Below are 15990 nucleotides of genomic sequence, written 5' to 3' on the forward strand. Positions count from 1 at the left end.
TTGAATTGCAAGTTCAGTGTTTCGTATTTTACACATTCACGTATATTAACTCTTACTTCAGATGTCCAGTGGTCCGCATTATGTATTGTAAAGTAATTGTGTAGTGCGTTCGATAACGTTTTGTAAAAGTAGTTTGATGTGCTCGTATTGTATACCCGTGTTTTTGTCTTTTTATGGATTGCTCAGAATATACTCATTTATTTGATTTTTTTAAAAAAACTATCAGATATATGAGAATTACGTCATTATTTTTAAATTGAAGAACCACTGCATTTCCCGATATCGATTTAGAAATTCCTTTCTATTAATTTTGAATTACATTGCCGAAACATAAGAAAGAGTTTAATGGTTGTAACGAAAAAGTTTTTTTTTTTATTTTCTTGCGGTTTCAATCATTGTTTTAAAAAAAATTCAAAATTAATTGAAGAAAGGTGTTAGGGTGCTTTAATCTATTTGATGTAAAAGCAAACCAGTCATGAAATCGTGTGCCTGTGACCTAATTTTCTGCTTATGTTAACTTCCTTTAGATCTTATTGGTATTTAGCAGGAATATATATATATATAAACAAACTACCAGAATGACTCAAACATCTTTATCTTTCACCCCTCTCCAATCATGTACCGTTAAATAGCATGCTATACCAGCAAACGAAATAGGCTTGTAGCCGAACAAAAAAATATGCTTGTCACTGAATGGGCGGCATGGCATAACCAAAATTGGCACCACTCCTTGAATGTGATTTTTACGGAAAAGATGCACTAAATGAGTGTGATAACCATGGTAACAAATTCAGATATATATGTAGAATATGAAACCTTGAGAAGCAATATAGCTAGCATCAGTTTTAAAAGAAAAAATGAATCCCAAACGTCTTTTGTCAAGACTGCTTAGCCGCTGCAACATTCCAAGTATCTTTCAAAAAGTGATTTTCCGAATTAAAGCAAATATACAAATTTGTTTCTAAAATACCGCAATGATTTCTTTTAATATCTTTATCAAATGATATGCTAGTGTGGTGTAGGAATTTTCACGTAGCATTTCTTAAAAAATTAAAAATTTTGTAAACAATAATATATTCACATATGGAGATCTGATCTGTTTGTTATAGAAATACAGAATTTTTATCAGAATATTTAAGTACTAGTTAAAATAAGGTATGGAGAGAACGAACATTTTTATCATTTCTGTTTATAATGTGTTGTACCAACAATGTGAAGTATGTCGCCAATCTGATGTTGATTGGGCTAGGCTAATTAAAATCTATTTCTTCTGTATAGTTCAGGTTATTACAGTTTAACTGGTTTAGTTTAGTTAGATCTAGAAAATCAAAGTTTTCTTTATTTTCCCCCTTTATCTCCGTTTATTACACCCTCTTCACAGTGGTCCAGCCTGAACAAGGCAAGTGTAAACTTATTGTTGAAAGCAAATCATGTTCGGCGGTGGCCTGACATGGCGATTTTACTTGGAAAAGACATGTTGTGACCAATTCGCGTCACGCGAAAGCATAACTTTTAGGTATTATATAGTTATCAAGCACTTATACTACTTACTACTGTTGCCATGGAAACATAAATATATAATTTTCCACTTTACTAATTTGTTGACTTTCCTCGATGAGTGTGTGAGTTGAAATAGAAAAAAAATGTAGTGTCCTTAAAAAGCGACGGCAAACAACTATATTTTGAGGTAAAATGTTTTAAAATTATTATCATTAATAAAACTGCAACATGTTATTAAACTAAGGAATGTAATATAAATCGTTTCTGTTAAAAATGTTAAAATCAAGATGTATACTGATGACTTTGATTAAGTGTAGGTAGAGAAGGGATTAGTACTACGATGAAAATCTAAAAAAAAAAATGATATGAAACTGTTTTGTAGCGGACTGACCAAGTGATAGAGTGTTTGTATTTTGAAAAGAATTTAGTTGACATGTCAATAATTTCTGTTCATATTTTATCATAAAAGAATACACAGGATACAAGTATTATCCAGGAAACTAGTTAAATGATATAAGAATACATAATATAAAGGCTGATTACATTTTAAGAGATCAATTGAGCCAATAGTTTGTTCTCCTGGTCTGTATTGTGTGTGTGATCACGTGTTTGTATATTGTTATAAACATCATGAATCCATGACAAGACTAGGTAATCGCCAATGAAGACATACTAAGATAATGATGAACTCACAAATAGACTGGATAGGGTTCGAATCTCAAATAGGGATTATTTTGATCTTTAACATTTATCTTACAATGTTTAATCCCGCGGTGACAGGACTGCAATGATATACAGTTTTATATATATATATATATATATATATATTTATTAATTATTGAAAATAATGTTGATAACAATAGATTAAAAAATAAATAAAAAGTGAAAATGTAAGAGTTTACATTAAAACAAAAATGATTCAAAATTACCTGTGTTCAGAAAGATGCAAATCAAACCGATAGTGGTAGAGGTATCCATATTTACACACGTCTACTACTTAACGCACGTGTTGTTCACAATTGAGCGATTTGTAGTCTACTGGCTATTAAGAGCACGTTTTATGTTCCACGTATGACTTGCCACTAATTGGGTTTGTGCACACACCACGACAGATGTTGGCTTTGACTTTTAAAAGTATTTAATCATCCTACAAAACTATATATTATTCATACCAAGCCAGGTACATTGGCAATTATTCGGATGGAAAAACTTCTATAATAAAAAGTTGGAGCAATGGCTTAAAGCTATCTAAAACAATTAATTATAATTCGTTGAGACAAAAATCACGAATTTGTCTGTGGTATTAAACGTAAATGAACATTGCTAATACAAGTGTGAATATATGAGTTTTACAACAAGAGGAAGACACTAACAAGTTATCGTGATTTCATAACAGATGAAGGAATACAACATTTGCTATATTATATATACTAAGTCGGTTATTTTGCATGTGTTGCTATGGTAATAGTTTAGTTTAAACTGCTGCTAATGTAACTTGCTCTAAATACGATATATTGAAGTGCATGAAAACAATTTCTTTTCTGAAACTGATTTTTTCAGTTTACATCTGAATTAACGAATTAATTCATAACATCTGTTATTACAGTGATTAATCTATATCATCTTTTCCTAAAGTAAGCTATGTATAACAGCTGATGCGAAAGTGACTTATTTGTATGATTTGTTAGTAAGAAAACTGATTCATGCCATCTATTGCTAAAGAGATTGATTTGTAACATCTGTTGCTTAGGTGATTGATTTATATCATCTGTTGCTAAGGCAATTTTTTGACATCTGTTGCTAAGGTGACTCATTATAACATTTGTTGCTAAGTTAATTAATTCATAACATCTGTTGCTAAGGTGACTGATTATGTCATCTGTTGCTAAGGTGACTGATTTGTACCATCTGCTGTCTAGTTGACAGATTTGTTACATCTGTTATAACAGTTATTATTTTACATCATCTGCTGCTAAGGTGACAGATCTGTAAAACTTGTTGCTAAGGTAACTAATTTATAGCATATGTTGCTAAAGTTACTTACTTGTAACATCTAATGCTAAAGTAGCCTACGTATAACAACTGTTGCTAAGGTGACTGATTTGTATGATTTGTTACTGAGGAGACTGGTTTATATAATCTATTGCTAAAGGGATTGTTTTATATTATCTGTTGCTAAGGTGACTGATTTATAACATCTGTTGCTAAGGTGATAGATCTGTAGCATTTCTTGCGGAGGTGACTGATTTAGAGCATATGTTGCTAAAGTTACTGACTTGTAACATCTGCTAAATTGACCGACGTATAACATTTGTTTGCTAAGGAGACTGATTTATACCATCTGTTGCTAAGGTGTCCGATTCATAACCTTTGTTGCTAAGGTGACTTAATTGTAAGATTTGTTTGCTATGGAGACTGATTTATACCATCTTCTGCTAAAGTTATTGATTTATAGCACCTGCTGCTCAGCTCAGGCGATTGAATTTATATCATTGGTTGCTAAGGTGATTGATGTATTTCATCTGTTGCTATGGTGACCGATTTATATGATATGTTGCTATGGTGACTGATTAGTAACATCTATTGTTTAAGTGAGTAACTTACATTCTGTATAACAACGGTTGAAAAGGTGATTGATTGATTTCATTTGCTGCTAAGGTGATTGATAATTTTTGCTAAGGTGACTGATTAATAACATCTGCTATTTAAGTGATAAATAGATTGAAAGCGTCTGTTGTTAATGTGATTTGTTTATAATATACAAAGGTATGTTGCTTAGATGGTTCGTATACATTATGATTTGTTGTATGTAGGATATATTGAGTTGATGTTTTGTTGCTTTTAATACTGTCTATAAAAAGACTGTTGCTGTTGACATTGATTTCATTCAACACATACTATTAAAGTGATTAACACAATTTCAATACATCTACAAAATCAGTATTTATATCTAAACTTGTGTAAACTCGTTGTCTCAAAATTTCGAAAGTTCGTATGACTCGAATTTCATTAAGTCGAAATTTCGGTTGAGTAAGCGATTTTTCAGTCAGTCCATTCAGTTGTAAAGCAAAGAAAAAGTCATTCGTTGTCTCGAAATTAATTCTTGTCAGAACATCGGCACGTCTTCTGACGAAATTGATCAATGTATACCTTAAACATAGTAGAAAGTCACCTGTGCGTAATACACAGCTAAGTAGGGGTACCGGTCCATAGTACACACAACACTTGGTCTGTGGCGATTAATTACCAGTTTAATTATCCAATTAAAAGTTAGCGTCTTAATAAGTGATACCATCCTGTACGTTCAAAAATTAGCATAATTACACAAAACATACAAACATTTAGCTTGGTTGCGTGCATCTTAAAGCTTGACGTATTACGTAGTAATTATGGGGGAAATGCTGAAATGGAAAAAAAAGAACCTTTTAAATGAAAAGACCTGGTATACTGAATGCCCATCATACTGAATTTGAATATGTGACTTACGTCCTCTCAATAATGAATATGACCTTTTTTTTTGCACCAATGAAGAAGTCTTTTCGTATGCACTTTAATAAAAGCAGTCTTTTCTCTTCATAGTTCTTATAATATCGAAATACTAGCACCAACAAAGAAGATATGTAGTGATTTGAATTACAAATATCTCATTAAAAATACTAATCTTTGTTATTTAATTATCATATTTTACTACCTTTTTATAATATATTTTTTACATACGTAACTCCTATAAAATGCACAGCGTTGTATCACTGGTGATAGAAAGTGTACTATCGTGATAAATTTACTATACTCTTTTTAAATTCTACATTGAAATTGTTCTCTAAATCAAGATCAAATTAACACGAATTATATGTAAACTATATATTTATCCTTTAACAATATATGGATTGTCATTGCCGAAGTCATTTATATCTATGACCATCTATATCTCACTAATTCTTCAGCCTCGATACATAAAATAATACATGTTCGTGATTAATTTTCCAACAATTCCTCATTTCATAAAATTATAGTTTTAGTATGTTCCGATGTATTCATTACCGCGTAAGTATGTCTAGAGGTAATGGTTCTTGTTTTATTATCTTCAGATGTATTGGTTACAGTTTAGTATGCCTAGAATATCTGTTACCGTGTAGCAATTCTAGAGATATTGGCAATCGTTTTTGTATGTCTAGAAGTATCAGTTACCGTTTTTGTATGTCTAGAGGTACCGGTTAACGTTTTTGTATATCTAAATGTATGAGTTACCGTTTTTGTATGTCTAGAGTATCGGTTACCGTTTTAGTAAGTCTAGAGGTATCGGTTACCGTTTTTGTATGTTTAGATGTATCAGTTACCGTTTCTGTATGTCTTGGGGTATCAGTTACCGTTTTTGTATGTCTAGAGGTATCAGTTACCGTTTCTGTATGTCTAGGGGTATCAGTTACCGTTTTTGTATGTCTAGGGGTATCGGTGGCAGTGTATATGTAGACATGGCGGTCTCCCTTATCCAGACGACCTGAGATAACTACAAGTACACAGATGTACTGATAGGGTGGGGATGCTACTTATATATCTTTAAGCGAGAAATACCTAGACCTAGACATGCCGCGTGTTAGATAGACCGAGACATGGTGTGGGTAAGAAAGACATAGACATGGCGTGTGTTAGATAGACCCAGACATGGTGTGGGTTAGATAGACCTAGACATGGTGTGTGTTAGAAAAAACCTAGACATGGTGTGTGTTAGATAGACCCAGACATGGTGTGGATTAAATAGACCAAGACATGGTGTGTGTTAAATTGACCTAGACATGGCGTGTGTTAGATTGACCTAGACATGGTGTGTGTTAGATAGACCCAGACATGGTGTGGATTAGATAGACCTAGACATAGTATGTGTTAAATTGACCTAGACATGGCGTGTGTTAGATTGACCTAGACATAGTGTGTGTTAGATAGACCTAGACATGGTGTGTGTTAGATAGACCCAGACATGGTGTGGATTAAATAGACCAAGACATTGTGTGTGTTAAATTGACCTAGACATGGCGTGTGTTAGATTGACCTAGACATGGTGTGTGTTAGATAGACCCAGACATGGTGTGGATTAGATAGACCTAGACTTAGTATGTGTTAAATTGACCTAGACATGGCGTGTGTTAGATTGACCTAGACATAGTGGGTGTTAGATAGACCTAGACATGGTGTGTGTTAAATAGAGCTAGACATGGTGTGTGTTAGATAGACCTATACATGGTGTGTGTGAGATAGACCTAGACATGGTGTGTGTTAGATAGACCTGGATATACTTGTGAAAGACAGATGAAGACATGGTATATTCTTGATTGAGATCGAGCCATGGCAGCGTGTTACTTTTAGATAGACATAGACACGGTGCGTGTAAGATTTCCCTTATAAGTATGCATGGATGGTTTTATGACACCTTAAATAAACCTATCACGGAGTTAATGTATTAATTATTAAAAAAATATATTAAGTGAAAATAACCAATCGATAGGTATCAGGGGTTCTGTTTTATTTTGGATTTTAAAATCTTGAAATATAGGATTATCAAAAGGATTTTTTTTTCATATAACAACATACAAAGTAATGCTCTTGTTCTCTTATTTTTTCTTCAGAAAGTTTGAATACAGAACTACCTTTCATATATATATATATAAAGTTGTTTGTATTGGTTTTTCTACTTCTAGTCAAGGGTTCTGTATGACTCCATGCCAGATTTGTCTTGCTTACACCCCCCTACAGAACCCTTGACTCCACTGCAGACTTGTCTTGCTTACATCCCCCTCAGGACCATTGACTCAACTGCAAACTTATCTTGCTTACATCCCCCACAGAACCCTTGACTCCACTGCAGAGTTGTCATGTTCATATCCAAACAGAGAACCCTTGACTCCACTGTAGACTTGTCTTGTTTCATTCCCCCACAGAACCCTTGACTCCACTGCAGACTTGTCTTGCTTACATCCCCTCACAGGACCCTTGACTCCACTGCAGACTTGTCTTGTTTACAACCCCCCACAGAACCCTTGACTCCACTGCAGACTTGGCTTGCTAACATCCCCCACAGAACCCTTGACTCCACTTAGCGAACTTATATTTATGTTTCCTGGATAAAACCCCTGTACGTGTTAGCTTTTATTTACGGTTTAGGTCTTTTTGGGACATATATTATATTGATAACATATTCCTTGTCTTCAGCAAGACACCGACACATTTTGACATGTGACCATGCAAGTTACCTGCCTCAAGACTGAAAGTAATCAAATGTTAATTTCGGTATTTAATGTAGTTGAAGTACTCAAAATCCTGAATTACGAGTTAGATTCTAGCGACACTTTCCACATTACATTACCAGCACATATTAGAATGGTAGCTCGACGATGTAGAAGAAATGTGTTACAATGTGAAATTGCGTTACACTTTGTCAATGTGTTACAGCGTGTCATTGTGTTACACTGTGTCAATGTGTTACAGTGTGTCATTGTATTACATTGTGTCATTGTGTTACAGTGTGTCATTGTGTTACACTGTGTCAATGTGTTACACTGTGTCATTGTGTTACACTGTCAATGTGTTACAGCGTATCATTGTGTTACACTGTGTCAATGTGTTACAGTGTGTCATTGTGTTACACTGTGTCAGTGTGTTACAGCGTATCATTGTATTACACTGTGTTAATGTGTTACAGCGTATCATTGTGTTACATTGTGTCAATGTGTTACACTGCGTCATTGTGTTACACTGTCAATGTGTTACAGCGTATCATTGTGTTACACTGTGTCAATGTGTTACAGTGTGTCATTGTGTTACACTGTGTCATTGTGTTACATAGTGTGTGTTAGGTTTACCTAGACATGGTGTGTGTTTGGTAGACCTAGACATGCCCAGTGTTAGATAGGATTTGTAGCCAAGACCGAAGCATGTTATATATAAGCTATACAGACATTTTGGTGTTATAATGACCTATGCATGTTTCGTGTAAGATAGATCTGGATATGCTGTATGTCAGACAGATGAAGACATGGTATATTCTTGATAGAGGTCGAGACATGGCAGTGTGTTACTTGTAGGTAGACATAGACACGGTTTGTGTAAGATATCCCTTATAAGTATGCATGGACGGTTTTATGACACCTTAAATAAACCCATGACCTAGTTAATCTATAAATAATGGAAATTGTATTTACTAAAACCAAACAATCGTTTGTTATCAGGGATGATCAAAAGGAGTTTTTTTTATATAAAAGCATACAAAGAAATGTTCTTGTTATATCCATTTTCTTCAGGCAGTTTGTATACGGAATACCTTATATATATATATATATATATATATATATATATATAAGTTGTCTATTGGTTTTTTCTACAACTTTCGTACTCGACTGGCTATTGAAGTGTTTCAATCGATGTAAATTTGTTGTCATATTGCACCTGTTTACTTTTGAATATCAAGATGGCGTCATGATTTTTTTTTCATCCTATTAAACAAATTTGCTTTTTTAATTGAGTTAAAACATTGACATGTTTAACTAAATCACCGATGAATGATGGGTTCTGTGGGCGGGATGTAAGCAAGACAAGTCTGCAGTAGAGTCGAGGGTTCTGTTAGGGGGGGATGTTAGCAAGACAAGTCTGTAGTGGAGTCGAGGGTTCTGTGGGGGGATGTAAGCAAGACAAGCCTGCAGTAGAGTCAAGGGTCCTGAGGGGGGATGTAAACAAGACAAGTCTGCAGTAGAGTCATGGGTTCTGTGGGGGGGGGGGGATGTTAACAAGACATGTGTTCAGAGGAGTCAAGATTCCTGAGGGGAGATGTAAACAAGACAAGTCTGCAGAGGAGTCAAGAGTCCTGAGGGGAGATGTAAACAAGACAAGTCTGCAGAGGAGTCAAGAGTCCTGAAGGGGGATGTAAGCAAGACAAATCTGCAGGTTTTTTTTTTTTTTTTTTTAACAAAATATGGGGTTAAATTCAGTTTTAAATACAAAATTTAACCTGTGCTCATTATTGGGTGGATGACTACAAGAATATCAAAGCTAATTACCAACCCAGAAGATCATACCAGTGGCCATCAACAGGTATTCGGCATTCAAATTGAAGCTGAAAAAAAGACAAAACCTTTATTGCATATAAAAGGATAACAGTTTCCCTTGGATTAACACATACCAAATGCAAAGTATACATTTAATGGATGCACATTGGCTACATCAAATAAACAGAAGCTGAATCTTACAACAAATAAGAACAAAGTATGAAATCAAATGGCAACCATGCTTATTTATGTTACTCATCGTAAATGAACCTAAAGTTATTTTATATGCATTCCAAACCTGGCAATCAATATTTACATGTAGATCCTGCTTCAAAATAATTATGCACAATAATCATTATAAACATGTGTATTTCAATTATCAAAACACTCCCTTAAAGACATGACAATTACAAAAAGAATGCAATAATAACTTGTATACAGGTAATGTGTAACAACAATAGAAAGAATGTCTGGTTCTTTTTAAGACATTTTAACACAGGACATTCAATAGAAACATAAGTACACAGTTCAAGGATGATTGCAAATTCAAAAAGTCATTAAAGTTCTATTCTTTGTTGCATTGAGCAGAATATTCTTAGCGTATTCATCCATAGCTTTTCTTCTCTTTGCACTGATCTCCTCTCTCTGCTTCAAACATTTTTGGTACTTTTTATTAGTATCTTTACTTCTCTTTTTGAGCTCCTTTATATAAATCTTGGGCAACACTCGCATCTTTAAGATTTTTATTCTTAATACGTTTTGTTACTCTATCATTTGCCTCCTTAAACAGTCTTTCAGCACTTTTCAGTTCCTAGGATAATTCTTTTTCTGATTTTGTCAAATCTTTTTCTTTGTCATCCAACTTTTTTCTGTCTTTTAAATTCTTCTCTGCTTCCTCCAATTGTTTTCTTTCATCTGCTAGCCTTCCTGCTTCTTCCTGTGTCCTTTCTTTTTGTCTTTGAACTCGTTCCTTGTCTGCTCTTTCCTTTTGAAGCCTTTGACTGTATGCTTGATAAGCACACTGTCCTGCTTGTTTCATTCCATTACTTATTGGCATTAGATGAACCTTTCCTTCAGCCTGTGTGTTGACAGCACCCTTTATCATTCTAAGTCCATTCAAAGAGCTTTCTGACAGTAGAGACCTAACAGTTTTTTGTTTTCAGAAAAGCTTCTCTCTACCTCAGCAATCCAATGGGCAAGACAAAGAGTCGATCTTATAATCGGGAAAGACAAAGAGCCGATTTATAATCTTCTCTAGTGACTTGAATTAAACAATTCCTGAACATGTCTTGACTTGTAGGACTTTGTTCCAGAAATGGTGAATCCTGCAGAAAACAATTTGACCTTCACTATCAACCTCCTTTTCTATCCAGTCTTTGGGTATTGCCATTGCCTTATAAATCTTCCACTCATCGGTCACAGTTGCTATTTCATTAGAGGAAATGACCTGAATCATTTTCTGTGCAACTCTTCTTATACAACTGACTCCTTTTTCCTCCTTTTGTAACAGGGGATGTACACACTCTAAATCCTGAAGCAGCTCCGAGTTTATTGGCAACTGTCTTTGCAAGTATTCAATGATTGTCCTGTAAAATTTCTTCATCGACAACACAGGCATTTTTGCTTATCAGTTTTTAATGTTTGAAGAGTGGTTCTTTTGTTGTCTCCAAATTCTATTTTTCTTTCAGGAAGCTGATTTTCAACGTTCCATACATCAAGGTTTTCCAGAATGCTACAGGCTTTGTTCTCAAAACAATCGGTCTTCAGAAACCTTCACTTGAAAGACTTCATCAACCTAACCATTTCTTCAGGCAGTAGATGAACGAGTGGCTCCTCTTTCTGGAATCGGTTGAAAACAATGGCTCCAATTCAATCAAGAACACCAGTTCCACTTTTGGATCATTTAACTTTTTGGCTATTCTGATCTACTTTTCATTTTTCTGAATTTGTTTCCAGCATTTTGACTTTGGAAGTTCAGTAAGGAAGTACTGCTTCAATGCATCCCAGTTCTTCACCACCCTTGATACAGCAGGGATAAGAGTAAGCCATATACACTGTAGGTGTCTGATAAACATTTGCTCAGTGAAACCAGCATCTTCCTGAATCGTGGCAAAGTCGTCCCGTCTGAATGGGAAAAGTCTGAAGTAGTAAAATATGTCAATGGCTAGTTCTTCTGCCTGAGATCCATAAGCCGATAAGCTTTCCTTAAGTGCATTATGAGGTACATGGAGATAACACGGAATAACCTGCATTAATTCTGGAGGTTCCATTCGTACTTTCTCTTCATTAAGACAGCTCCATATTGTTTTGTTAACGTTTGGGTCATCTGAACCTATATTGAGGAACTTTGATAAAGGAATTTGAAATTCATCTTCTTGCAATGTTTGCAATTTTTTAGCAACATCATTTTCATAGTCATGGCGGAAAAATAATGCTTTCGGAAACTGGACAACCACTTCTCTATCAACAGGCCAGCATCTCAGAAGATTGTCACATTGTTTTTTACTCTTAACTGTTCTTGTCTCATCAAACTGTAATGCAAAAGCTGTAGCTTTACCACAAATGGTGTGCTATGAGCATAGCAAAGAATAATATGCTTCTATTTCTAATATAAGACAAAGACCATATTTGATATACCTCAGTTGGTATTCATTGGTATCAGAATATTTATAGCTATGATATACTCACCATATTAAGATAGACCAGCATGGGCATGGCCCGAGACAATGCTGAGTACCGCACTTGATAACCACCAACATGTCTTCTAAGCAGTACACTTTATCAAAGTACTGAAAGCAACTAAGGGTAGATTTCATTAATTCCATAAGTCTTAACTAATATGGATTATGAAAATCAGGAAAATAAGGGCCCACTTGAAAGCCTGTTACATCCCTCCACAGAACCCTTGACTCTACTGCAGACTTGTCTTTTTTACATCCCCCAAGAAGAATGCATATTGTCCAACCTGAAGATAGTTATAAGAGGCATACTACATTTCACATGAAGACCACATACACCAAATCTGGCTTGATTACACCGTAGACACGTAGAGACTGTGGACATTAATCTCATCTAGCATACCTCATACTTAAAGATGGTTAACACCATGCTAGTCTTGTTTTTGATGGATTGACTTAAAAAATGTACATGTCTAATTATAATACCTGCTAACCTTAGTCACCGGTCACAAATTTCTTCAATTTTTTGGCTAAGAACAGCAAATATAAGGGGTCAAATTATTTTAAAAGCGCTTGGGTGCACTGAAACTGGAAGTGTTTGAAACACTCCTAAGATCAAACTTTGTTCTAAAAATCAAGAAAAAATAACATTTTTCTTTGATTGATCATAACTTTTTTCTTATGCCAAATTTGACAAATAATGTTTGCTTAAAATGACAAATAGATTCCAATGAACAAAATAAGTGGTTATAAGAAGCCTTGCGATGAACCTTGCATTGTTATGGAGCCACAGTATAACTTGATTACCTGTAAGATATGTGGGATCCAATACGTAGGTCAGACTTCTACTACTATTAATACCAGGATCCGAAACCATTTATATGATATTATACACGGGAATCAAGAGAAACCCGTAGCGCGGCATTTTACGTCGCCAGGTCACAATGACGATGACGTTATAGTTACCGGCATAGTGACCGACGTCAACAACATCAACTGCCGTCTACGGACTGAAGAAAGCTGGATTAGGATCTTACGTACACGACAGCCGGAAGGCCTAAACTTGATATCATAATGCCGAACCTCAAGAAAATTCCACAGAAGCAGGTAACCAAAACCAAACCCACCAGATCCATAAGAATACCGTGTATTCTATGTGGTAAATCTTATGCCTCCATAAGGAATTTAAGAAGACATGTTAATGTGGCCCACGTGGCCATCAAAACCTGGTACAAATGTAAGATATGCAAAAAAACATTTGGCAGAGATGGTGATTACAAGAGACATATGAAGAATTTCCATCCAGGTTACGTCGTCGAACCTGAGGTTTACGAGGATAAAGCTAGACAGGAAGCGGTCAAACCAGACAGCAAAAGACCGTTCGAAGTACTCACCAAAAAACAACTGGAGAACGCTAGATTTAGAATACAGCCAGCAACCAAAATCAACATCAGCGGCCCCCCCGATGAGACCAGTATTGGAGGAAGCCATTGATTTATTGAAGCAGGACTTGGCTTTAAGCGATTCAGATAGCACGGCCTCGACCCCCAATTCATCCGAAGTGGAAGATGAGAAGCGCGTGAATTACCGGGAATTGAAGTACCAGTCAGAATCCATGTCAACGCTGTGCTTAGAGGAGAATCAATGAACTGAGTTAATTGCTCATACTAACTTTTTTGTTTATAATTGTACAGATATAACCGTGAAGGATACTGACAGACATTATATGTTCATAATAATTTATAGAGTTATCGATCGTAATTAATCACGTCATAAGTAACAATGTAAATTTGCCCGCCCTAAGTATACTTTAGGGATATTTCTCAAGGTAATGTTGTCCTGATGAAGCCCAATTAGAAGGGCGAAACCGGTAGACTGATTACCTATAATAAATCTTTGAAGAACCCGCCTCCAGTCTGTTGGATTGATTCATACCTATTTAAGCTCACTGTGAGAAAGTGTTATACTGTGTCAATGTGATACAGTGTGTCAATGTGTTACAGAGTGTCAATGTGTTACTGTGTCAATGTGTTACACTATGAGAAAGTGTTACACTGCCAATGTGTTACACTATGAGAAAGTGTTACACTGTCAATGTGTTACACTGTGAGAAAGTGTTATACTGTGTCAATGTGATACAGTGTGTCAATGTGTTACAGAGTGTCAATGTGTTACAGTGTCAATGTGTTACAAAGTGTCAATGTGATACAGTGTGTCAATGTGTTACAGAGTGTCAATGTGTTACACTATTTTAATGTGTAACACTATGTCAATGTGTTACACTGTGTCAATGGGTTACAAAGTGTCAATGTGTTACATGGTGTCAATGTGTTACATTGTGTCATTGTGTTACACTATGTCAATGTATTACACATGTGCCAATGTGTTACAATGTGTCAATGTGTTACACTATGTGCCAATGTGTTACAGTGTGTCAATGGGTTACAAAATGTCGATGTGTTACACTTTGTCTCAATATGCTTCACTCTGTCATTGTGCAAATATTTTGTGTAAAAATTGTTGTTAATGAAAATATAAGACAAACACAGTCTACATTTCAATGTCATACAATTTATTGCATGTAAAGATGAAGTAACAAATGATTGTTGACTGATATCTAACAAGTTGTGTGTGACAACCAATGTCTAGCTGTCCATATCAAACTTGTTATGTCTGATGACATCAAACTAGTGACATGTGACAACCAATGTCTAGCCATCCATATCAAACCTATGTCTGATGACAAATATCTGTCAAACTAGTGATGTGTGACAATTAATATGGATGTGTGACAGCAAATATGCATCCCCACTGAACTAGTGATGTGTGAATACAGATGTCTGTCTACACCAAACAAGTGATGTGTGACCACAGACTTCTGTCCACACCAAACTAGAGATGTTCAAACACAGATGTCTGTCTACACCACACTAGAGATGTTCAAACACAGATGTCTGTCTACACCAAACTAGTGATGTGTGACCACAGACTTCTGTCCACACCAAACTAGTGATGTGTGAACACAGATGTCTGTCCACACCAAACTAGCAATGTGTGAACACAGATGTCTGTCCACACCAAACAATTGATGTGTGAACATAGATGTCTGTCCACATCAATCTAGTGATGTGTGAACACAGATGTCTGTCCACATCAAACTAGTGATGTGTGAACACAGATGTCTGTCCACATCAAACTAGTGAACACAGATGTCTGTCCACATCAAACTAGTGATGTCAGTCCACACCAAACTAGTGATGTTCAAACATAGATGTCTGTCCACATCAAACTAGTGATGTGTGAACACAGATGTCTGTCCACATCAAACTAGTGATGTGAGAACACAGATGTCTGTCTACATCAAACTAGTGATGTGTGAACACAGTTGTCTGTCCACATCAAACTAGTGAACACAGATGTCTGTCCACATCAAACTAGTGATGTCAGTCCACACCAAACTAGTGATGTTCAAACACAGATGTCTGTCCATATCAAACTTGTTATGTCTGATGACATCAAACTAGTGACATGTGACAACCAATGTCTAGCCATCCATATCAAACCTATGTCTGATGACAAATATCTGTCAAACTAGTGATGTGTGACAATCAATATGGATGTGTGACAGCAAATATGCATCCCCACTGAACTAGTGATGTGTGAATACAGATGTCTGTCTACACCAAACAAGTGATGTGTGACCACAGACTTCTGTCCACACCAAACTAGAGATGTTCAAACACAGATGTCTGTCTACACCACACTAGAGATGTTCAAAC

This window comes from Ylistrum balloti, unplaced genomic scaffold, assembly GCF_031769215.1.
Source record: "Ylistrum balloti isolate Yb309-2 unplaced genomic scaffold, AGI_CSIRO_Ybal_v1 Utg371592, whole genome shotgun sequence".
Taxonomy (NCBI): domain Eukaryota; kingdom Metazoa; phylum Mollusca; class Bivalvia; order Pectinida; family Pectinidae; genus Ylistrum; species Ylistrum balloti.